Source organism: Notamacropus eugenii, chromosome 4 (assembly GCF_028372415.1).
Source record: "Notamacropus eugenii isolate mMacEug1 chromosome 4, mMacEug1.pri_v2, whole genome shotgun sequence".
In the NCBI taxonomy this organism is placed as follows: domain Eukaryota; kingdom Metazoa; phylum Chordata; class Mammalia; order Diprotodontia; family Macropodidae; genus Notamacropus; species Notamacropus eugenii.
The window spans coordinates 74,415,165-74,439,226 of NC_092875.1; the positions used below are offsets into that span (position 1 = coordinate 74,415,165).

The window sequence follows — 24,062 nt, forward strand, 5'->3', positions numbered from 1 at the left end:
AAGTGACATAAGAAAGCACTATGATAAATTAGAGAAACAATTTCAATCCTGTATTTAAAAATGGTATTTCAACACTGAAATTGTGGAGGGATCAGGTATCTTTGTTTTAAGCAGCAAAGTGAATGGAGCACTGGGATGGGGACCTGGCTCAGTCACTGACTCCTTCTATGACCCTGGGCATGTCACATCACTTTTGTCAGCCTCAATCTTTTTACCTGTACAATGGGGATGATAACAACACCTACTGCATAGGGTTGTTGTGAGTATAAAATGAGATAATATATTTAAAGCACTTTGTAAATAATGTATGCATAAAGCACTTTGTAAAATATTATATAAGTATTATCATTATTAATGAAAATTATTGTTAAAAAGAATCATTATCAGTGAAATTTATCTTAATATCTCACTGTACCTGGTTTACATTTTAACTAACACTAAAAATAGTTTTTTTCTAGATAAAATCTAAAGGTGACCTTTTAGATACCCATAAACTTCAACATCTTTAAGTATGTCATGGGCTACGTGGGCCATAGTAAACATCTATGGCCTAAAATGTTAATATTTTTCTCTAGAAATTAGAGTTATTTTTTCTAATGATAAACACAATGAGCAAGTACTTGAATAGATGACACTGGAATGTTACAAGGCAGGAACTTGTGAGTCAAGCATGCCTGAACTGTCAAAGTATTATTGCTACTGTCATAAGACAAAATCAAGTGAAAGTAATGGAAAATGAAAATTATTTAGGAATGAGCAATTCAAATATATAAAAATTCAATCCAATAAGTATTTATTAAGCACTCATGTGCCAGATGCTGGGGATTTTCTCAAGGTCTTAGAGACCTAAAGACAAAAATGAATCCACATTTGTGATTTTTGTCTTTAATGTTTCAGAAAACAAGAAGATTATATTACATTGGGGGTAAACAACATGTATACAGATAAGAAAATGCAAAAAAATATACAAAGTAATTTCTGGGTAGAAGCAGGGGTGGGACTTTCAATAGGTTTCCTATAAGAGGTAGCACTTCAATGGGATCTCAGGAGTTGGGATTCAATGCGGTGGAGTAAAAAGGAAGTACATTCCAAGACTGGGTCAAGGCAGACTCAGACCCTGGAGACAGAATGTCATAGATAGGAAACAAGTAAGCCAGTCAACCAAGAATAATACACAATAACTCTAGAAATGATAGCACCAGATTGTTAAGAGCCTTAAAAACCAAAAAGAGGTAACTGTATTTTACATTAGAGGCACGAAGAAACCACTGTAGTTTGAGGAGTAATATGATCTGACCACTACTTTACAAATATCAAATTTAGCAGCCATAGGAAGATGAACTGAGAGGGGAAAGACAGGAGGCAGAATCCAAGGAGAAGGCTACTGAAAGAGACCTAGACTGGAAATTGCCCATCAACTGGAGAATGACTGAACAAGTTGTGGTATGTGAATATAATGGAATACTACTATGCTATAAGAAATAGCGAACAGGTGGATTTCAGAAAAACCCGGAAAGACTTATATGAATTGATGCTGAGTGAAGTGAGCAAAACCAGGAGAATATCGTACACAGTAATAGCCATGCTGTTCAAGGACTGATTGTGATGGACTTGGTCCTTCTCAGCAATGCAAGGACTAAAACATTTCCAAAGGACTCATGATGCAAAATCCCATCCACATCCAGAGAAAGAACTATGGAGCCAGGACCCAGAATGAAGCAGACTATTTTCTCTTTTGTTATGTTTTGTTTTGCTTTGTTTTTCTCATGGTTTCTCCCATTCACTATAATTTTTCTATGCAATGTGACAATTGTGAAAATGTGTTTAATAGGAATGTAAGTGTAGAGCCCATATAATGGGGAGAAAATTTAAAACTTATGGAAGTGAATGTTGAAAACTGAAAACAAATAAATTAATAAATTTTGGGGAAAATAAATGAATACATTTTTAAAAATAAAAGGCACCATAAAAAAAGAAACAGACCTAGAAGCAGTCCATTCAGCTGCCCCACACCTCCACCAAAGCCCTTGAGTTCACAACAGACTGAATGATGATCTAGAAACTAAATAAGAAACTATATTAAGTGACTTCTTGAACCCCAAAATTTCACAAAGTCAACCAGAAGATAAACAGCAATAGGAAAGGGAACCCTGAAGCAAAGGTAGACCAACAAGAGAGAAAGAACACGTGTATATTTCAAGCTTCTATATAGGTCCTAAAGGAGAGTGGTAGCCATGTGAATGGAAAGAAGTGACAAATTTGAGTTATACTGTATTGGTAGAATCAATCAAGGGTTGAATGTAAGAGGTAAGGGAGAAGGAAAGATTGGGAATTATTCTGAGGGTGGGAAACTGGGTGACTGGAAAGATGGTGGTATTCTTAACAAAAATAAAGAAGTTAGGAAAAAAGAAGGGTGCTTTCCAAATTCCAAAGAGAAACCAAAACATCCCAAGATATTACAATTACTTCAATATCCTAAATATAAAACTATAATTTTAGTATCTGTTACCTGGGTTTTCCATTTTTTTCCATTATTCATGCTTCCAAATTTCTAGTCAAAATTTAATGCACCTTCTGTGATTTATCTGTAAATACTAAATATTATAGCAAATCTCATTTTCTGAAAAATCAGACCAGTTAACTGATAGATGGAAAGAATCTTGCAAGTGACTTCCTCTACCCCAAAACTGCATAAAAAATCAGCCAGAAGATGAAGGCAATAAGAGAACCTTTGAAGCAAAGCCAGCACCAACAAGAGAGATGGATCACATAGCTTGTAAGGTTCTGTGTTCAGAAGCAGCAAAAGTGAAAAGTCCCCTGAAAAAGCCCCAGGGTAGAGACCTTGGAAACCCAAGGAATGCCAGCAGGTACTAGGATAACTAGGGTTATCACAGCACTTAAGTACAGTCCAAACCCAGGGGTCCCTAAAATTCTGATGAGGGAGTCAGAGGGCCATGAAGGAATAGAACTGAGTCTCAAAGATCCAAAGGGGCCAAACCTGAAAAACAGAAGTTGACTCTACCCAAAAGTACAGCAAAGGGAAGATCCTGATCCTGGCACAAAGCCCCAATTCAGGAACTAAAGCTGGAGAGACAAATAAATCAAAGAAAACACCAACCAATATGTAAAAAAAAACTTGCAAATCTAAATACATAGCAATTGCAAGCAGAAATTTGTTAGAAATAATGAATTTTCCACAAGGACTTCTAGTCCTTAAATACTTGTAAGAAATAAAGCATGAAATAAAAATGAAATAAAAATTAAATTTATAAATTTATAAAAAAAAATAAAAGGAAAGAATTGGAAGGAAGGAAAATAAGTTAGTAGTTTAGAGGAAAAAGTGATTAAATTTTACCCAAGAAATGGAATTTCTGAACAGTAGACCAAAGAGAAATCAATAACTCCATGAAACAGCAAGAAATACTAGAACAAAATCAAGAAACTGAAAAAATACAAGAAAATACCATGTTTTATATCAAGAACAACTAATAAGGAAAATCAGTAAAGAAGACATCATTTAAGAATCATTGGACTCTGAAAACCATGATTTAAAAAAAAAAAAAGCCTGAACACTATACTTCAAGAAATAATTAATGAAAACGCATCTAAATTTATTAGAACCTGATGGCAAAGTGAAGAAAAGATCCACCAATCGCCCCTTGAAAGAATTCCCAAAAGGAAAAATTCCAGGAATGAATATCATAGCAAAAGCCCAGAGCTCCCATATCAAGGAAAAAATGCTAGAAGTATCCTCAAAAAAGCAGATCTCCCAGAATACTGTAATATTCCAAAAGGCAAAAGATATATGCTTACAATAAAAAATAATGTGCCCTGGAAATTTTGATATAATTCTATGGATTTGGGGGGATTGGGTGGCAAATTGGACTTTTATGGAAAAGTCTTCCAACGTTTCTGATGTAAAGACCAGAGCTGAGTAGGAATTTTGAAATAAAAATATAACAGTTCAGAGAAATCTACAAAGGTATATTTTTGAATAATTGGAATGAATTATATAATGATGTAGTGCTAACATTCTAATAGAGAAGCAAAAAGTAACCTTCAAACCTTAATATCTTTAAAGGCTTTTGAGGGAGTTAAATAAGAAAAAAAGAGTATCTAGGAATGGATTTGTTCTTTTCTGAAAGTTTTAAAACAAGAAAGAGAAAGTATAGAAAGAAGGGACAGAATTTTCTATTTCTCATAATTGGGGTACATGAGAAGTGCAGGGTTCATCTGAAATGAAAAAAGAAAAGTGGAACACACATATAGTTTGGTATAAATAGTTTGGTGTAGAAATACATTAAAGTCACTAAAGAAACAAATGGGGATGAGGAAGAGAGAGTTTAAGAAGAAGGCCAACACTAGGAGGGAATAGTTGTAAGCAAAACAAACTTCCTGATCCTGAAAGAAGAATTAAAATGGGAGAAAAAAACAACTAGAATCTAAGGAGTCTTAAGAATGTCTCTTAGACAATTGGAGAATGGCTGGACAAATAATATTATTGAGCTATAAGAAATGATAAAAGAGAGGACTGGGTAATATGAACTGACAGAGTAAAATGAGCAGACCAAGGATAACAATTTACATAAAGCCAATATTGTAAAGAAAAATAACTTTGAAAGACTTAAGGACTCTGATCAAAACAAAGACCAACCAAGTCTTTAGAGGAGAGGTATCAAACACTCAGCCCAAGTACCATTTAGACCACATCACTCTCATATGTAGTAGGGACCAGATTAAAACGTAATTGTGAAATATTTTTTAAAATAAATAAAAATGCAATAAAACAAAGATGATATTAATATGTGGTTTTCTAAGTCAATATGTTTTCTGCAGAGATCCTTATGCACACGTTAGTGGCCCCTGTTTCTGCAGGCATTTGACACCACTACTCTAAAAAATCCTGATGAAACTTGATCAGTAAACCCAAAGTGTAGAAAGATACGTATTCGGACATTGCTACTATGTGGATTCATTTTGTTTGCCTACGCTTATTAATTACAGAGTTGGTTTTTTCCTCTCTTTCTCTCAGTTAATGGAGGACAGAAGAAGAGACAGAGGATCGGGGAAGATTAGTAATAATGAGGACATAAAAGGTACTGTGCTTTCTAAAAAAAAATTAATGCATAGAAGTGAACAAAAGGAAGCTTGGAAGAAAGCACAGACAATCACGACAGTAATGTGTAAAATCTGTTATATATATGTGTGTATATATATATGTACACACATACACATATTATATATATATAATACATATATATATATTTAAAGCAAGCAATGTGAAATGGAGGTTGAGTTTCATAGAGAATCTTTTTTATGTTCTTTATTATGGAAATGGTCTTTCTGGGGGATGTATTTTTAAGTTCAGAACAGAAAAAAACATGCAGGGTCTCAATTTTTTCCCAATGAAATACAAATATGATTTTACAGTGGAACTCAATGGGGAAAATGGTATTCAACTTGATAGAAATTAGCCAAATGCAAACTTAACTGGAAAACATTTACTGTTCCAAAGAAGGAGTATAATAAAACAGACAAAGAAATGGGAAAATTGTAAATAGCTTTCTTTCTGCTCTCCTGATGTCCATTCCTCCATATTTTCTGTCTTGTCTTTCCGTATAGTTCTTTTTTTCTTCCCAGAATTCACTAACACAACAGAGATTCCCAAGGGAGTATAGAACTGGGGGTAATGGGTGAGAGGTCCGTTGTCAATATCAATCAATCAACAAGCATTTATTAAACACTATGTCAGGCATTGTGCTAAAAGTGAGAGTCCCTGCCCTCAAGCAACATGAACACATAGTGCATCAGATTATTTTCCTCATGAAAACTGATATATTGTAGAAATTACTGTTTCTAAAAAATGAAGTTTATAAAAACAAAACAAATCATTAAGTACCATTGTTTCTGACCAATATTTCCCCAGCTAAAGAAAGATTTGACTAAATTAGTAGATGGTCCATGAAATCCTAACTGAGAAGCAAGAGACTAGAGTTCCAAAAAAGGGGTGTGACTAAGGGTAGGTAGCCTATTTTTTAATTTTTTTAATAAATGTACATTTTTAATGCCAGGAAATCCCACTCTCTATAAGTAGGCACAGGTGTTTTATTCTGAGGTCCTTCAAGTCACATGTACACTAAAGGTTCAAAGGCTTCAACAGAACAACACACAGGCCATACAAGTTTTAAACTCGAGGAGTAAAAAATTATGTCTTCCTTACAACACAAATACCTTGTCTCAGTTCTGTCACAATTTCTCTGTTAAATTCTCAGAGGACTGAAAGGGAACTATATGATTATCCTTGTCCCACCTCCTGCTCTAAAAGGATGATTCTAGGGTCATAGGTTAAGAAAGAAATTTTATTTAGAAATAGAAGAGGCCTTCTAGTAAATCTACTGTTGCCTTCTTTTGGAACTTACTTCCTTAACCTATGCTTGCCCTTGTGGATTATGATCCATTTCTCAGCTTACAAATGAGTAAACTGAGGCCCAGGGAGATTTATTAAATACCTTGCCCAAGGTCACAAAATTAGTAAGTCACAGTGCTGAAATAGCTTTTTCCAGTTAATAGCAAGTTGCCTCATTTTCTTAAGAATCCTAGAGATAATACTGTCTGAAGAAAAGTGAATGGTAATTGTCTCTTGTCCTCATCAAAAACTTATAAAGTGAAGGAATTTGGACTTTAAGGAAGCCTATGAATAAAGTTAAATTACTATATCTCATAATTTAATTTGTTTTTTTTTCTTCCTTAAGGAAAAATAAATTTATGAAGAATACATATTGTCCAACTAATGACAAGCAGTTGAATGGGTAACACATTGGGTTGGTCTATGTTGGATAGGTTCTACAAATGAACACCTAGAAAAAATACAAAAAGATCCTGGTGGTGTATATTTAGGTAATTAAAGCCACTATACTGTCATAATAATTCATCTTTTTTAGCATCAACATTCCTAGTAATGCTAAGTAGCTACAAAGTAAAGGGCACAATGATTAGGCCTCAAGGGAAGGAGATGTGATAGGCAAAAAGAATCCATTTTATTAAGACGCACTAAGAGAGTCATAGGATACAAAACTAAACAAGATTTCACACTGTCCTCCACCCTGGTTAGTCCATCTCTGTAGTATTCAGTAGATACTGTATTTTAGGAAGAACACTGGTGTTGACCATGAGAATGAAGGGCCCTAAGATCATGCCACGTAAGGACTGGTTAAAGGAATGTTTAGCCTGATGATAAGGTGACTTAGGGGAGACATAATAGCTTTCTTCAGATTTTTGAAGAGCCAACATTTGGAAAAGGGATGAGATTTGCTCTGCCTAGCCCCAGAACACTAAAACCTTCCAACTGAAATTCTATGAATCTCACTGAAGGTCCCCAAAGGGTAATAGGAGGACAAATGGCATGTACAAGCAGGCTGCAACATATTACCAACAAAGATTTATGCAAGATTTGATATAAAATTCATCAAAGATATATATTATTGCAGCTCTTGTTATGGTAGCAAAGAATGAGGAAAATCCCTGTGTACTGAGGAATGGCTAAATAAGTTATAGTATAATGTGATGGAATATGTAAGAAATGATGAAGAGGAAAGTTTCAGAAAAACCTGGGAAGACCTGCACGAACTGAGGCAAAGTAAAATAAGCAAAACCAGAAAAACAATATACGTAATAACAGAAAAAGTGTAAAAATAATAAACTGTGAAGGCCTTAGTAACTGTGATCAGCCCAATTATCCCACACAATTCCAAAGGACTCAGGCTTAAATTTGCTATCTTCAGGGGGCCAGATAAGTAGCAAAGTGGTAGTGCACCAGGCCTGGAGTCAGAAAAACTCAGTTTCTTGAGTTCAAATCTACTTTCAGACACTTATTAGCTGAGTGACACTAGACAAGTCACTTAACCCTGCTTGCCTCAGTTTCCTCATCTGTAAAGTGAGCTGGAGAAAGAAATGGCAAGTCATACCACAATCTCTGCCAACAAAATCCCAAAATGGGAACACAAAGTCATCAGATACAAATGAAAAATAATTGAACAAAAATAACAAAAATCTATCTCCAGATAGAGAAATGAAGCATTTTCTTTCTTTTTCTTTTCTGAAACATGACACATACTGAAATTTGTTTTTATATGACTATATATTTTTGTTTTCTGTGCCTTCTCATTGGGTGGTGAAGAATAATATTAATTATTATTGTTGATGTTCAGTAGTGTCCAACTCTTCATGACTCCATAAGGCCCTACTGTCCTGGGGGTTTTCCTTGCAAAGATACAAGAATGGTTTGCCATTTCCTTCTCTAGTGAATTAAGGCAAAAAGAAATTAAGTGATTTGCCCAGCTAGCTCATACAGCTAGTAAATGTCTGAGGCTGGATTTGAACTCAGGTCTTCCTGACTCCAGGTGCAGTACTCTCCACTGAGCCACTTAGCTGCTAACATTTACACAGCATTTACTATGTGCCAGGCACTGTGCTAAGTGCTTTACAATTATCTACAATTATCTCATTTGTTCCTCCTAACAACCCTGAGAGGTAGGTGATATTATTATCCCCACTTTACAGTTGAGGAAACTGAGGTAAACAGAGGTTAAGTGACTTGCTGAGGGGGTCACACAGCCAGTAAATGTCTGAGGGTGGATATGAAGTCAGGTCTTCCTGATACCAAACCCAACACTCTATCCACTCTACCACTTCACTGCCCCTAGGAGGGGAGGGAAAGAATTTAGAACTGTAAAAAAAAAAAAAAAAAGGATTTAAAAAGTCTCTGTGAATGAAAGGAAGGAAGGAAGGAAGCAAGGAAGGAAGGAAAAGTGGGGCAGAATGACATAGTGTAGCATGCTGACTTGGCTAGGAGATATAGATTTGAATACTGGCTCTGACACTAAGCTATGTGATTACAAACTCATATATCCTGTTTCCTCATTAACAAAATGAGAATATTTGGATATCTCCTTTACATGATTGCTGGAAAGAAAACACTTTGCAAACTTTAGAAACTTCACTGAATCTGTGATCACAGCAGTGTAAGGATTCAGTTGGTATAGACCATAACTAATTTGGCCTGTACCATCTTGTGCAATTTTGTCCATGTCCTTCCCATAGATTCTCCATGCAGCAAGTACTCAATGTCCTTCCTGTATGTCTTTTTACTTCGTGGGCAACAAGAGAGCATTCAGACTATCTAACCTATCAAGTCTAACTCTTGTCAAACGACAGCCCAGCTCCTTTTCTAATTATATGACACTCCTCACACCACTTCCTACACATGGGTCATCACGGGAAGATTGTTGCAGCCTACTTGCTCCCACTAAGGGTGATTAACTTTCAGCATCACATTTTAGGAATGACATTGAGTCTGTCTCTGTTGCCCTTCTGGTTATTTGCAATTTGGTTTCTTGAGAGGTTATTATGTGCCATGATTTGTCACTAACAGAATATCTATATTAAAAAAAAAAAAAAAAGACAGGTGTTTACAGTAGGGTTAAAAGAACTTTCCAACTTCTTAGTAGCAATTCAGTCCCATCTCTTCGTCCTTTAAGTTGGCAATCAAACATGATGAATAAAGGGCTGTTATGAGTGAATGAAAAAAAGCATTTATTAAGTGCTTATTATATGCCAGGCAAACTAAGCACCCATATAAACATATGCTGTTCTTATAGTATTTCTCCTACCCAAAATCGATCTTTCGAAAAGCACAACTCTGACCTTCTGTGTCAGATGGCCAACAAGATGGAGGACTAGCCATTCTCTGTATTGCTCACGACCTGTCAAACTTCTCCCAAATAAGAATTATGAACAAGAAGCAAAGCAATTACAGCTGTCTCGATAGGCTAAGGCACCAGGAAGCCTCAGGAATGAACAGCACAAAAGGCTAATCCCTCACGCACTTGTTCAGCACCCCTTCCCATCAGCCCCCACATTCTGGCAGGGCCATACGACCTGAACTGACACAGGTTTGTGGTCTGGGTTCCATCGGTAAGTCCCTTACTACTGCTGCTGCAATCTCTGCCAGCTAACTACACTCTCCTCCACCCTTACTACATTCTGAGGCAACCAACAACAGAACTTCACTTTGCCCTCCATTCTATGCAACAGAGGTGGGGGTACAGGAAAGCAAGCAGCTTGCTCTGTCTGAGGTAGCAGTGTTCATTCACAGAACTAAGAAACCCTGGCAACTGGGGCAGGGCACAAGCAGTTAAGGGGTTGGAGGTAAGTAGCATTCTGCCAGGCCTGCTCCATGCCCCCAAGTTATTTGGGGCAGGGAATGAGACTAGTGAAAAGGAAAATGAGATAGCTTTGAGTTTCCCAATACTGAGAAGAATTGCTATCAAAGGAAAAACAATTGGAACAAGTGATAGGGGAATATGAAAACAAAAGAATAAAATTATCAAAGATCTCAGGAGGAAGAACACTCAGTCAAAAATCTAAAGCACAGGTCTAACCATCAGTCCTCTGCTCAAAAAGTTTCACTGACTATTTGCCTCTAGGATAATTCATAAAAGCCTCTGGCATTTAACATATTGTTAATTTTTATTTTTTACAAATTGGCCCCAGATCATCTTTACTGGTTTATTTGCACATAATTCTAAAATTGTAGCCAAAAGGCTGTTCCTTGGACACAATATTCTACTTCCCATTGCCTTGCCTGTCTTCTATGCCTGGGATTCACTGTCCTCTTAGGGCCACTTCACAGAATCCATATTTTAAATGCTACCTATGATGCAAAAAAGTCTTTTCTGATTCCCCCAACTCCTAGTGCCTCCTCCTTTCCCCATTACCTTGTACTTACGTTGTACTTTTACGTGTATGTGCTCTTTCACCTGTTTGAATATAATCTTTGGGAGTGGGAACTGTTTTGTCCTCGTATTCCCAAGGCCTACCACAGTTTCTGGCACTACACCTAATAAATGATTGTTGACTATTATAAAGGAATAATAAAAAAATAGAATTTGTGCAGCATACTTTATAAATATTATCTTATTTGATCTTCATAAAAATCCTGAGAGGTAAGTGCTATTGTTATTTTTATTTTACAGATGAGGAAACTGAGGCACACAGAGATTGAGTAACTTAGCAAGGATCACAGAACTGCTAAATCAGAGACAGGGTTTGAATCCAGGTCTTCTTGACTCCAGATCTAACACTCTTACCCACTGTCACCTAGATGTCTAATAAGAGTAAAGAATAACAGATAAACAGCCTGGATATAACACAGGCATCCACAAAATATTAAAATAACTAGAGGAAGGCTGCCAGTGTGTTAGGCACATACTCCATTGAGGGCTGATGGAAAGAAATGGGCAAAAACCACATAGATTAAAGTGCATAGCTGCGTTGTGATCTGTGCCAGGTAGGGGGAGCACCTATGTTGTGAGATTAGAGCTCAATCTAATTACTGAAGTCCTATTGCTTTGTAAACCTGCTTCATTAAATTGCTCTGCAGCTCATCAATCCTTTTCCTGCATTGGTAAGATCCCATACAGATAAACACAAAAGAAGCTTCCCCCTCTATCCATTCCCTACCCCCATTAATGTATGTCCACTGTACATTATCTACAAAACCGTTCCCTTCAGCTAATATAAGTAAATCAAATATATAGCATATCAGAGTGCAAAAAGGAAAGTTAACTGATCACTCTCACTCTACCGTGAAGATTTAGTGCCATATAAAGCAGATATTTACATTAATTTATGGTTTTCACATCCAAGTTAATAAAAACAAGGTTGTAAAACGTTCTAACCAACAGCCTTCACATTTAAACAATGAATAAAATTGCCAGTTTAATAGTCTGCTTGAAGAATCTAGTTTTCCCCTAGTGATTCTTGTTTTTTGCTAAAATGTACACTGGAAATCTCTTATTATGAAGTCATTTCCCCCTCATGGAATAGTATCACCTCAGCAAAGATCTCATATATTTGAAATAATAATTTTGTATAGTAAAGTTCAAATTTAGAATACAAGGAGAAAGTCACTATATCTATAGCCACTACGAGCAGATCCTAAATATCATGCATCTGTGTCCACGATGACAAAAGGCAAAATGTTCTGAATTTCATAACCACTTTTTGTTTTAAAGACAAATTATATGACATATTATCTGATTCACAACATGCCAGGCTCATTAGCTTTGTATTTGTATATTCTAGATGTGTAGCTACTGATAATAAAGTGGCAAAATCAGGTCCGTTTTTAGAAAATTCATTAATTCACAAGTAGCAAAAACAAGAATAAAGCAGTAGCAGGACAAGCAGCAAAGACTCAAAGCACAAAAGCCAAATTCATGCTCCAGGCATTAGAAATATAATTCTAGGACAAAGAGTTGAGATGAAATAAAGCTGCTTCTAAGGACTGACTTCAAGTTGTGGCATGTACCTCAGGACAGTCCTATGCTCCAAATGGCCTATTTCCAAACTCCAACTGAGCTGGCATTCAAAAGAGAGATAAAAGAGAAGGGAAACTGGTTTCAAAATGTTTGCAGCAAATAACTTCTGCTTGCAGTTTGGCCATTCAATACAACCTAGCAATAAGCATGATGCTCTAGTACTGAGTTAGAGAGATTTACATTTGTGGTATAGATTGTGGTATAAAATTTGGTTCAAAATTACGTTGGGTTTTTTTTTTTCATTCCATACCTACACAAGCCATTTGACCTAAATTTGTACCTAACTTTGAAGTCTCCACCCTAAAGCAACTTTTAGAAACTGAATTCAACAGTGGAGGCAGTATGGTAGAATCTAAGGAATCAAGATTTAAAGACAAAAGATATATAGTTGAGGCCTTTTATGTACTTGGCTGATCACTTTATCTCTGGGTCAGATATAGGGTTTAGGTTAGAGCAATGCTAAGGTCCTTCCACCTTTGGTATTCTGTGATGTTTATTTATGGATGTTTCTTCCCATAAATCAAATTATTTCAAGTTCATCAATTCAACCGAACAAAAAAGAATGAAGTTGCTTTTCATGTGCTGAATACTTTTCTTGCTGGCCAGCATAGAATATTTTTTAAACAATCATTTTGAGTTGGTTTCTATCTAGCTATTTACAATCAACTCGTTATCTAAGGTCCAATTGATTCTCCTTTCAACTACTAATTGCTGCCCTAGTCTACCAAATTAGCAGTTTGTCAAATCTCCTATGTAGCAAAACATGGCACAGCACATTAGAAATCCTCTCAAGAATTTCCATTCATAAAGTTTTTCTACATAGTAAGTTCAAGTCTTTCAGTGTCATACAAATCCCTGTCTTCTGCTAGGAAGTTTAGTTTAGTTTGGTTTAGTTTAGTTTAGTTTAGTTTGCCTAACCAAACAACAAGGCAGTGAGTTCAGTTGTTGCAAGAGTTATTATCCCCATTTTACAAGAGAGGAAATTAGGCTCAGAAATATTGTGCAGAGTAAGAAAGCTAGGAAGTGGCAAAGATGAATCACATCATCAATTCCCTCTTTGTCCTGAACTTTCAAAGGATTATTCTGTCATGCTTTTCCTCTCTATTTGATACTTCTTGTCTCTCCTACACTCTCTTCTCCAGCCTCCATATGAATCTGGCTGATGTCCCTATACCAACAATAATGTCCCCCCCTTTCTTTTAATCTATGCCTACTTTCCCAGTAATCTTATGGTGCCTAATACATTTGAATAAAAATGGATCTCAAATATGTCTGAAGATCCAAACTTCTATCTTAACTAGGAACTGTGTCCTGCAGGGAAGCATCTAATCACCGTATAGCTTAAATGAAGGGAAGATAGGGCACTTTAAAAATTACACACACACACACACACACACACACACACACACACACACACACACACACACACACACACACACACACTACTCTACCCCTAGTTTTAAGTACAGCCTTTGAAAGCAGCATGACTGCCCAAATTCTCCTTAATTATTTAAAGTTAATATTCTTAAATTAAAAATTAAAAGCACAGAATAAAATGTATTTATTGTTTTGGTGATGTTAAAAACAAATGTTTAAAATAATAGCTATTAAGGTAAAGGATCTTCCATGTCTCTGATGACATGATGAAAATAATTGCTCATTTTCTCATATTTTGAAGGCCCTTAAGGTCCTCTACAATGTTGATAGTAGCAGTCTGTAATTTCCAAATGCATTAGTAACCTTTAATCTAAAGCTAAAATTTAAGGAAAATGCTATCTTATAGTGAGGTGAGCAAGTGGACAGGAAGCCCCAAGGCATAAAAATAAGCTCCAGATAAAATTTCACAGTTTAACCCACATTGATGTGTATTTACATAGTCATGTTTTAATAACAAACGCTGGTAAAGTATAAATAATGTGGTCATCTTAAATTAAGGTGAAGCATCTCTTCCACAATGAAAACCAAGCTCTTGATTAGAAGCTAGCAATTTATGAACTGCCTATAACTTGTTCTTTTACTTTGGGTCATTAAGTTATTCATTAATTTCTCCTTTTGAGAAGTAGAAACCAAGACTCACTAGTTTATTTAGGATGGTTTTATATAAAGTATTCAATAACTGGCTACTTTTTGTGGAAACATGTTAAAGTATAATTTTTACTATAGGATCAGTTATTTTGAGTAATTGTTCAACTTCTATTCAGGCTCCAATCAGCTGAAATATAACATTTCCCAAAAGTTTTAGAGTAGTTTTAAGCTATTAAAGCTTAAAAATACCAAGAATATTAAAAACACCCGGAAAGCTACTGGGTCTAAGGCTCTGGGATATAAGCTGGCCCAAAAGTCTTAGCATTGTTTTAAGTTTTTGTTCTGTTGTTCAGTCAAATCCAACTGTTCATGACCCCATTTGAGGTTTTCTTGGCAAAGATACTAGAGTGGATTGCCAGTTTCTTCTCTAGCTCATTTTATTGATGAGAAAACTGAGGCAAACAGAGTTAAATGACTTGCCCAAGCTCACACAGCTAGTTATGTATCTGAGGCCACATATGAACTCAAGTCCTCCTGACTCCAGCTATTCCCACTGTTTTAAACTACTTGAGCTTTATGAGCTATAAGATATTGACTGTCCCAAAAGTCTAACCACCAATTACTACAACGGCACTAAGAATTTTGGGAGACCCTGTATCTCAGAACCTCATGCCCAGGCACTTTTCTTTCACTGAACTTTTAGAGTAGTCTTTTAAAAGCCAATGAAGGTGCAAGAAAACTGACCAAGTACATAAGCCACTTGAGCCATTTATCTCCTCCCATTAAAGTACATACTAACAGTAAAATTAATTTAATCAATTCTCCTTACTGCAGGTTTACATTTACTATGACGTGCCCTGAATGAGAAGGTGAGTACCTATTTCCAAAGTTAGTGCACATCTTTTAAGGCTGAGTGTTGGGAGAAAGGAATGGTAAGTATATTCAAATGGCCAGAGAAGAAGTTTCTTTCCTCTTAAACTATGATACCACTTTGCTACAAGCTTAAAATAAAACCTACTACAAAACAATATCTGGATACTTGAATGGAAGGATAGAAACAAAAAAACAAAAACAAACCACATAGGGAATTGGAGTAAAAGGGAGAGAGAAAAAAAGTTGGAACTGACAAATCTCACTCGATCATACACAGAGAGAGGAAAGGCACTTTTGAGGCTACTATCGGGTTGAACCACCTCATTTCAGAGCTGCAGAAACTGGAACCTAGTGACTTGCCCACACAGTTAGTGTCAGAGGTGGGGTTTGTCCTGGATCCGTTGAAGTTGGACAGTCAGTGCTCTTTCCCCCATACCATGTATTTTGCCCAGAAGAATTTTTTAAAAACAAAGGTAAGAATTAGAACTTCAGTAGTTACACTGAGACAGATTTGACAAAAATGGAAGAACAACGTAAGCGCCAGTCATCAAAGGATGAAAATGGCTAGAAAAGAAAAGAGGTGGGGAAGTATGAAAAATGAAAAATCAAATTAAAGAAATATTGAAGTAATCCACTATCTTCCATTGTCCCCCACCCTTTAACTTACATTCCTTCCATATCCCCGAGACTTTAAAACTGGAAAATGACACTTGTTCAGTCATAGGAATGGCAGGAATAACATGAGATAAGAAGTCTCATTTAAGTGTCTAGTTCAAAATTGTCATTCTGCCAACGCCCTCTCACTATTAGGACTGTAAAGTTTAGACACAAATTCCCTTCTGAGGTCCCGGAATCTGTTGTAAAACAAACTGCAAGGAAGAAACACACCACAAACTACCCAGATGAAGAGGCGCTTGAATGTCGGCAATCGCCGTGTGAAACTCATGGAAAGAGAAAAAGAAAAGGGAGCTTAGATGTGATCGCTTTTTCTAAGATGAAGTAGGGTGGGGGTGGCAATGAAAAGCACTCATGCTATAGGGAGGGCGTTTTGTTTTAGGTCTGAATAATTGGGAGGGGGGGGTGATGCCAAGGGGGTTCCGGGTCTAGGTCTGGAGACACTGGCTGTCTTTTTAGAAGCGGGCTACCAAGGGGAAACTTTGTCAAGTGCCCGATCCGTCCAAATACGGAGGCAGCTGAAGAGAAGGCAGGAGACTGGGCGGGGGCCCGGCCGAACCACGGGGGGACCTCGGGCTGGAGAGGGAGGGGAAGGTGGGGAGGCAGGGACTCCCCAAAGAGGGAGGAAGTTGTGGCAGCGCCTGGGCGGCGACCAGACGGGAAGGGGATAAATGGGGAAGAGGACAGCAGAGGGAGGAGCCAACAAGTGGAGGGGGGGGCCTCCAGAGACTCGGTCCCAGGGGAAGGGAGGGGAGAAGGAAAGAATGGGGGGCGGGGGGAAGAGTCCCAAAGTCAATGTCAACTCTGCCGAACTCCACTAAGTCCTCAAAGAAAGTGACCGGGTCCTAAAGTAGGGGGGAGAGAAAGAAAACGGGGGACGGGAATGGGAAGGGAAGGTCCCCTCCAGCCGGCGCCGGCTGGGGTTCCGAAGCCCGGGAGGAGGGAGAGGGAAGCCCGAAGGGGAGTGGGGTGGGGGTCCTCTCGCTTCTCGGGCCTCCCCCACCCCCGCTGGGCCCGGCTCCGGACAAGTGCGTGTGAAGGGGTCGGGCAAGGAGAGAGTGACAGCGAGTGCGGCGTGTGGTGTGAGGAGGGAGCGTGTGCGCGGGGCCCGGCCCGGCCCGGAGCGGGGGAGGAGGCCGGACAAACTTTCCCCTCCGGGCAGGGCCGGCCAGGTCGGGGTTCGCTAGCTCGCATCGGTCACCTGCAGCGGCGGCGGGGGCCGCGGCGGCGCTGCCTCTCGCGGGCTCGGCCTGGAGTTCGGGCTGTGGCTCCGGCGGCGGCTGCGGCGGCTCCGGCTGCGTGTTGCTCCCCGTTGGTAAGTAACAGTCTCCACGGCTACTGTCTCTATGGCGGCGGCAGCGGCGGCGGCGCGGCCGCTCCCGCTCCTCCTCCTCCTCCCTCCTCCAAGCTCCTCCTCCTTCTCCTCCTCCCTCCTCTGCCCTCGCGCCCCGAGCCCGAGCCGGAGGGAGCGCGCGTGCGCGCACCCCGACGCAGCCGGAGCCTGACCGGGAGCTTCCTGCCCTCGGGGAGGGGGAGGGGCGGAGAAGAGGGAGGGAGGAGAAGAGGGTTGTTAGCGGCAACTGTTACCACGTTCCACTCAACCGTCATCCTCCCTACTCTGTGCATAACGGGCGGGGGCCCAGCCTCGCCGTCTCATTGGCTCTGCTGCGTGTCCGTCTAAGCTTGAGTTCGAGCCCGCAGTCTGGCCAACCGCGGAGAAGGCAGGGGGCGGGCCTTCAGAGTTGGCGCTCGACTTGGAGCTTCCTGGAAAAGGGGTGGAGAGAAAGGAAGAGAAAAGGGAGAGAGCTGAGATGGGAAAGGGGGGAGGCTTGAGCCGGGGAAGTAAGGGGAGGGAAGGTTAAAGGGCGGAAGGGAAGAGGAGAGAAGAAATTTGAATGAGGAGGAGCAGAGTGAGAGTAGGGGGAGGGGGACGAGTGCGGGCGGGGACTGGGAGGTGTGAATCTGGCGTCCTGAGCCGAGAGAAAACCACGGACGAACTTTCAAAATGAGGGAGGTCGGAAGGGGGAGGGGTCTTACCGTGAAGCCGGATAAGACGGGAAAGTTCCCTGATGTTTGCTTAGGCTAGTGCCCTCCTCCCACACGATCTTGGAATTTAACTCCTTTGTGTATATTTATATTTCTTCACCTTGTATTTATGCTATATATCATGTAGTAGGCTATATTATATAGATTATTTTGTACATCAATCATGTACTGTATACAAGATATTTCAAAAGTTTAAGATATTAAAGCTTACAGCTTCACTAAAACTTTTGGATCATCCTCTGAGTATGTGTGTATAGGTGGCTATGTCGACTCTTAACATCACTTTTAGCTCTTAAAAATTCTTCAACTGTATATATTTGTGTATATATGTGTGTGTATATACATGTGTGCATAAGTGTGGAATTATAGAAATTCTTAGATCACTTTTGGCTCTTAAAAATCTTTTTAAATATATATATGTGAATATATTTATATGTATGGTTATATATACGAGTTACATCAACCCTTAAAAGATGTCTTTTAACTCTTAAAAGATATTTCAATTATATGGAATTGACCCGGTCATGTTTCGGTGGCCCATTGATACTATGTATCATACTCTTCCATCATCACTTGATACTATGTATCACACTCTTAAGCGAATAAATAAACTGCAGTTTGCATGTTTGTATCCTATTCTGGCTTATTTGAACAGCATCTAATAAGGTACCTGAAAAATATTCTCTCTCTCTCCCCACCTAATACATGTACTTCTGCATGTGCACCAATATATGTATATAGCATGGACATGTGTCTATATGTAAACACTTAAAGCCATGAATATGCTGTATATACGTGCGTGGGAATATGTGTTATATGAATATGTTCTACATAGATGATGATGGCAGGTATTGTGTATATATAATGTTAGGAGCACAAACGCAAAAAACTGGCACTGCTTTCAAGGAATTTATTTTCTAACAAGGCAGACAACATGTACATATTTAAGAATATACAAAATCAAGGCACCAACAGCAGAGACTAATCAACAAGCATTTATTTAAAAGACTGCTGTGTGCTAGGCACTATATAAAGGCTAAAATGAAACCATCCCTGCTCTCAGTAAGCTTACATTCTAATAGGGAGATAACATCTATAGAATTATGACATAGAGAATGCACGTAAAATGAATTAAAGGCAATTTGGAGAGGGAAGGCTAGCAACTGAAGGGAACAGAAAAGGCTTCATATAAAAGTATTGAAGAAAACCAGAGACTTCTATGATAAAGGTGAGGAAAGTAGTATATTGCAAGTAAGTGGGTCAGCCTATGCAAAGGCACAAAGATGAGATATGTGTGCGAGGAACAGCAAGAAGAGAAGTTTGGCTGGTTTGTGAAGTACATGAAGGAGAGAAATATATAACCTGGAAAGGTAGTTTGGGGTTCTTTCCTGCCAACTAAGTGAAGCAGATGCTATCAGATCCCTTTTACAGAGGGAAAAACAGTCAAGAGAGGCAACACAATCTGCCTAGAATAAAAAATAAATGTAAGAGCCAGAAATTCAAACCTAGTACTCCTTAACTGACTTGATCAAGGTTTATATAGTGAGTTAGAACTTGACCCCAGATCTTCTAACTCCCAAGTTTATACTACACCAAACTTCCTACAATGGACACTTATGTTCTTGTAATTAGAGCTCTTCTCTGAGTGTGAACAGTTTGTTGCTGACTTGGAGGGAAAGTTGAGCCAACACACAATTGACAACAGTGGAGCAGAAAAGGAGTGGGCAGCATTCAGAGATTTGGTGTACAGTACTGCATTTGCTCATCTGGGTCAGAACACTCGCAAACACCAAGACTGATTTGGTGAAAATGACAGGGAAATTCAGAAGCTTCTAAATGAAAAATGAGAACTTCACAGGATTTACCAACACGATAGTTCACCCACCTCTAAGAAGGCAGCATATAATTCCATCAAAAGCAAAGTACAAGCAAAGCTTAGAGAGATGCAGGATTCCTGGCTCAGTAAGAAAGCTATTTATGGACCAAAAACCTGTGGTGCATCATAACTACTCAGTGCTGATGGAGCCACATTGATTAGTGATAAGGACATGAACCTAGAGAGATGGGCTGAACACTTCCATAGTGTTCTCAACAGATCATCATCAATCAATGCTGAGGCCATTGACCATTTACCTCAGGCTGAAGTCAGTCCCTCCTTAGCTGAACTTCCAACTGAAGAAGAGGTTTTGAGGACCATTAGGCTCCTTTCATGTGGCAAAGCACTTGGTGCTGATTCTATTCCAGCTGAGATTTACAAGGTAAGGGGAGCATTGCTCATACAAAAGCCGACTGAAATTTTCCAGGTTATATGGCAAAAGAAAATTATCCCCCAGGAGTTCAAGGATGCCTCCATTATCCATCTCTATAAGGGTAAAGGGAATAGGTTGTCCTGCAACAATCACAGGGAGATCTCTCTTACTCATTGCCGGCAAAATTCTTGCTAGAGTCCTCCTTAATAGGCTGATCCTTCACCTGGAAGATGGTCATATACCTGAGAGCCAGTGTGGCTTCAGAAAGGCCCAAGGAGCAGTCAATATGATGTTTGCTGCCTGACAACTCCAGGAGAAATGCCAGGAGGAGAAAAAAGGTCTGTACACAATGTTTGTAGATCTGACCAAGGCCTTTGACACTGTTAGTTATGAGGGTTTATGGAAAATTATGTCAAAATTTGGCTGCCCGGAGAAGTTCATCAGTATTGTATGTCAATTTCATGATGGTATGTTTGCCCAGGTTCTGGATAATGGACAATGCTCTCATGCCTTCCCAGTCACCAATGGAGTGAAATAGGGCTATGTGCTTGCTCCCATGCTTTTTAGCATGATGTTTTCAGCTATGTTGTCAAAAGCTTTCAATGAGGATGAACACGGCATCAAGATCAACTACCGTACTGATGGTAAGTTCTTCAATTTGAAAAGGCTATAAGGCAAGACCAAAGTGGAAGGAGTATTGATGCATGATTTTCTGTTTGCAGATGATTGTGCACTCAATGCAGCCTCTGAAGCTGAGATGCAACAAAGTATGGATCCATTCTCTGTTTCCTGTGCTAATTTTGATCTAGTAACACCAAGAAAACACAGGTGCTCCATCAGCCACTACCATACCCTCCATACGTGGAACCATCAATTACAACAAATGAAAAAGTTTTGAATGCTATTGATAAGTTCACTTATCTTGGTAGTGAACTCTCTAGGGATGTACACTTTGACAATGTGGTTGATGCACGCATTGCCAGAGCTAAGTTCAGTGTTTGGGAGGCTCCAAAGAGAAGTTTGGGAGAGAAGAGGTATTAGACTGAGTACCATACTGAAGGTCTACAGAGCCATTGTGCTGACTTCATTGTTATATGCTTGTAAAACATGGATAGTCTACCAGTGCCATGCCAGGAAACTGAATCGTTTCCATTTGAACTGTCTTAGGAAGATTCTGAGGATCACCTGGCAGGATAAGGTACCAGACACAGAAGTCCTTGCTCAAGCTGAACTGCCAAGCATTCCAACTATGCTTCAGAGAGCACAACTCCAATGGGCTGGTCACGTTGTTTGAATGCAAAATATACACTTGACAAAAAAACTATTTTATGGAGAACTCACCTGGGGCAGGCAATCACATGGTGACCAGAAGAAGTGCTACAAGGACACACTCAAGAACTTTGGATTTGACTGTGTAACATGGGAGAGAATGGCACAGGACCGCTCAGCATGGCATGCCCACATCAGAAAGGGTGCTGTTCTCTTTAAGCAAAGCAGAATTGAGACAGCACAAAGTAAACGCAGGATGCGCAAATTTGGGCTATCTACCCCAAATATTCACACGAACTAACTGTGCTTAACCTGTGGTAGAGCATTCCAAGCTTGTATTGGTCTGATCAGCCACAGTCAAACACACTGAAATTTCACTTTATCATGGTGATGCCATTTTGGTCCTCTTCAAAGACAAAGGACAACAACCAACCAATCTTGTACTTTCAATGCCCAAAAGAATTTATTGCATAATATAACTCAATGCATGAACAAAAGTGCTCCACAGTTGGTTAGAAAGTGAATATCTATAAATTGAATCATATCTATAAAATGAGCTCAACCCAGGGTCCATGAGCTTGCTTGGTTGTTGTTGTTCTTTTTAATATTTTGACTTTTTTTCGATATAATTGGTTTCCTTTGAAATCCTATATATTTTATTTTATGCATCTAAAAACATTCTTCTTGGAAAGGTTTCTTAGGCTTCACCAAACTGCCAATAGGGCCCACACCAAAGAAGGATAAACATCTCTGCTATAAAATTAGAATTGTATTTCCATGAGGGCAATAGGCATCCTTCATCCACTTTTTTTCTTGTGTGGATAGTTAGGCCAAACTCTTTTGATTGATATTGGGTCTCATTAGGAGTTTTTACTCTGGAAGGTGATGAAATAGGCACAATGTCATCTGCAAACAGGAACATCTGGAAAACTAATCAAAGTCTTCTTTCATTAGGGCTCTGCATTGCACATGATGCTAGTAGAAAACACCTTTGATGGTCACATATCTCTTTGTTTTGGTTCTCCAATGATAATACCAAGCAGAAGTCATTGAACAAAGTTACCCCTGTTTTTATATCATTGATATAAAATATATGATATTTTAAAATATATCATTTATATCATATGATTTTAACATGTATAAGAGACATCCTATTAAAGGGGAGGCTTTGAAGTAGCATTTCTCTACTGAATCAAATGGTTTTTGTAACCTATAACTTGGTCAGCTAGGTGGTGCAGTGTGGATAGAGTGCTGAGCCTGAAGTCAGGAAGCTTCATCTTCCTGCATTCAAATCTGACCTCCTGAAACTTCCTAGCTGTGTTACCCTGGGCAAGTCACTTAATCCTATTCACCTTAGTTCCTTACCTGTAAAATGAGCTGAAGGAAGAAATAACAAATCACTATAGTATCTCTGCCCAGAAAACTCCAACTGGGGTCACAAAGAGTTGGACACAACTAACCAACTAACCAACAGCAGAAGTCTGTAACTTTCAATCAATTGTAAAGATGTGGCTTGCTATAGATTTTCATTTATGGAAGTCTTGCCTTCCCCCTTCCTCACCTTCATCAATGTTGCTATAGATGGATGTCTAGGTCATTCTCCTAAATATTTTGCAGAATTAGAAAAATAAGCATGTGAGTCAAATAGAAGGAATGTCATTTGTCCAGATTCTGACCTGTGATTAGATGAATAGCCATGCTCCATCAACACATATACCTTGCATAGACATTACAGATGGATAGAGTGGGGCCCAGAAATTAGCTGGAGGAAAAGAGCCAGTTGGTTTGCTTTTGGAAATTGTGCAGTGCTTTTAATGACTCCAGCTTCTCAAAATTAAGGATCATTTAAAAATTTCAGTATTCTTCCAGCTGCAAGGCATGGAATGCCACAGTGAATGAAGTATTAAAGTTACAGGTCATTCAAAGTGCCATGGAGATGGAAAATGTTATCCACATCCAGAGAAAGAGCTATGAAGTCTGAATGCAGATCAAAGCATACTATTTTCTCTTTTTTTCCCTTTCTCATGGTTCTTTTTCCTTTTGTCTTGACTTTTCTTTCACAACATGACTAATGTAGAAATATGTTTAATATGATTGTATATGTATAGCCTATATCAGATTGCATGGAGGAGGGAGGAGAGGGAGAGGGAAAATTTGGAACTCAAAATCTTGTAAAAGTGAATGTTGAAAACTAAATATAAATAATTTTTAAAAATGCCATAGAGAGGCCAAGTGGGTATGAGAGGGCTGCCAAATGCTAATAATGAAAAATTATTCATAAATTATATGAAGCAGAGGAGTCAGACTGGAGGCCATGTGGGCCACAAAACCTAAACCAGATTAAAATGTAATTGGGAAACATTTAAAAAATAAATAAAAATTTAATACTACATAAATGATGTTAATTTGTAGTTTTCTAAGTTAATATGCAACCTGTAGGATTCCTTTTCCATTTGAGTTTGGCACCACTGATTTAAAGGCTATCATCAGATGACCAGAGAAGGAAGTAGGCTGGTCATATAGGGAAAATAGAGATAACTAATAA

At 38.7% G+C, this 24,062-nt stretch overlaps 1 protein-coding gene across 5 annotated transcripts in view; it reads right to left on the reverse strand.

Annotated features, from left to right (window-relative positions):
- Window positions 1-17,285, reverse strand: part of RFX2 (regulatory factor X2) — a 182,212-nt gene extending 164,927 nt beyond the window's left edge. For all 5 annotated transcript variants that reach the window (XM_072601941.1, XM_072601945.1, XM_072601943.1 and 2 more), the window contains exon 1: window positions 17,155-17,285. The gene's annotated coding sequence lies outside the window, so the exon portion shown is untranslated. The remainder of the gene's footprint in view (window positions 1-17,154) is intronic.
- Between the last annotated feature and the right edge of the window lie 6,777 nt (window positions 17,286-24,062).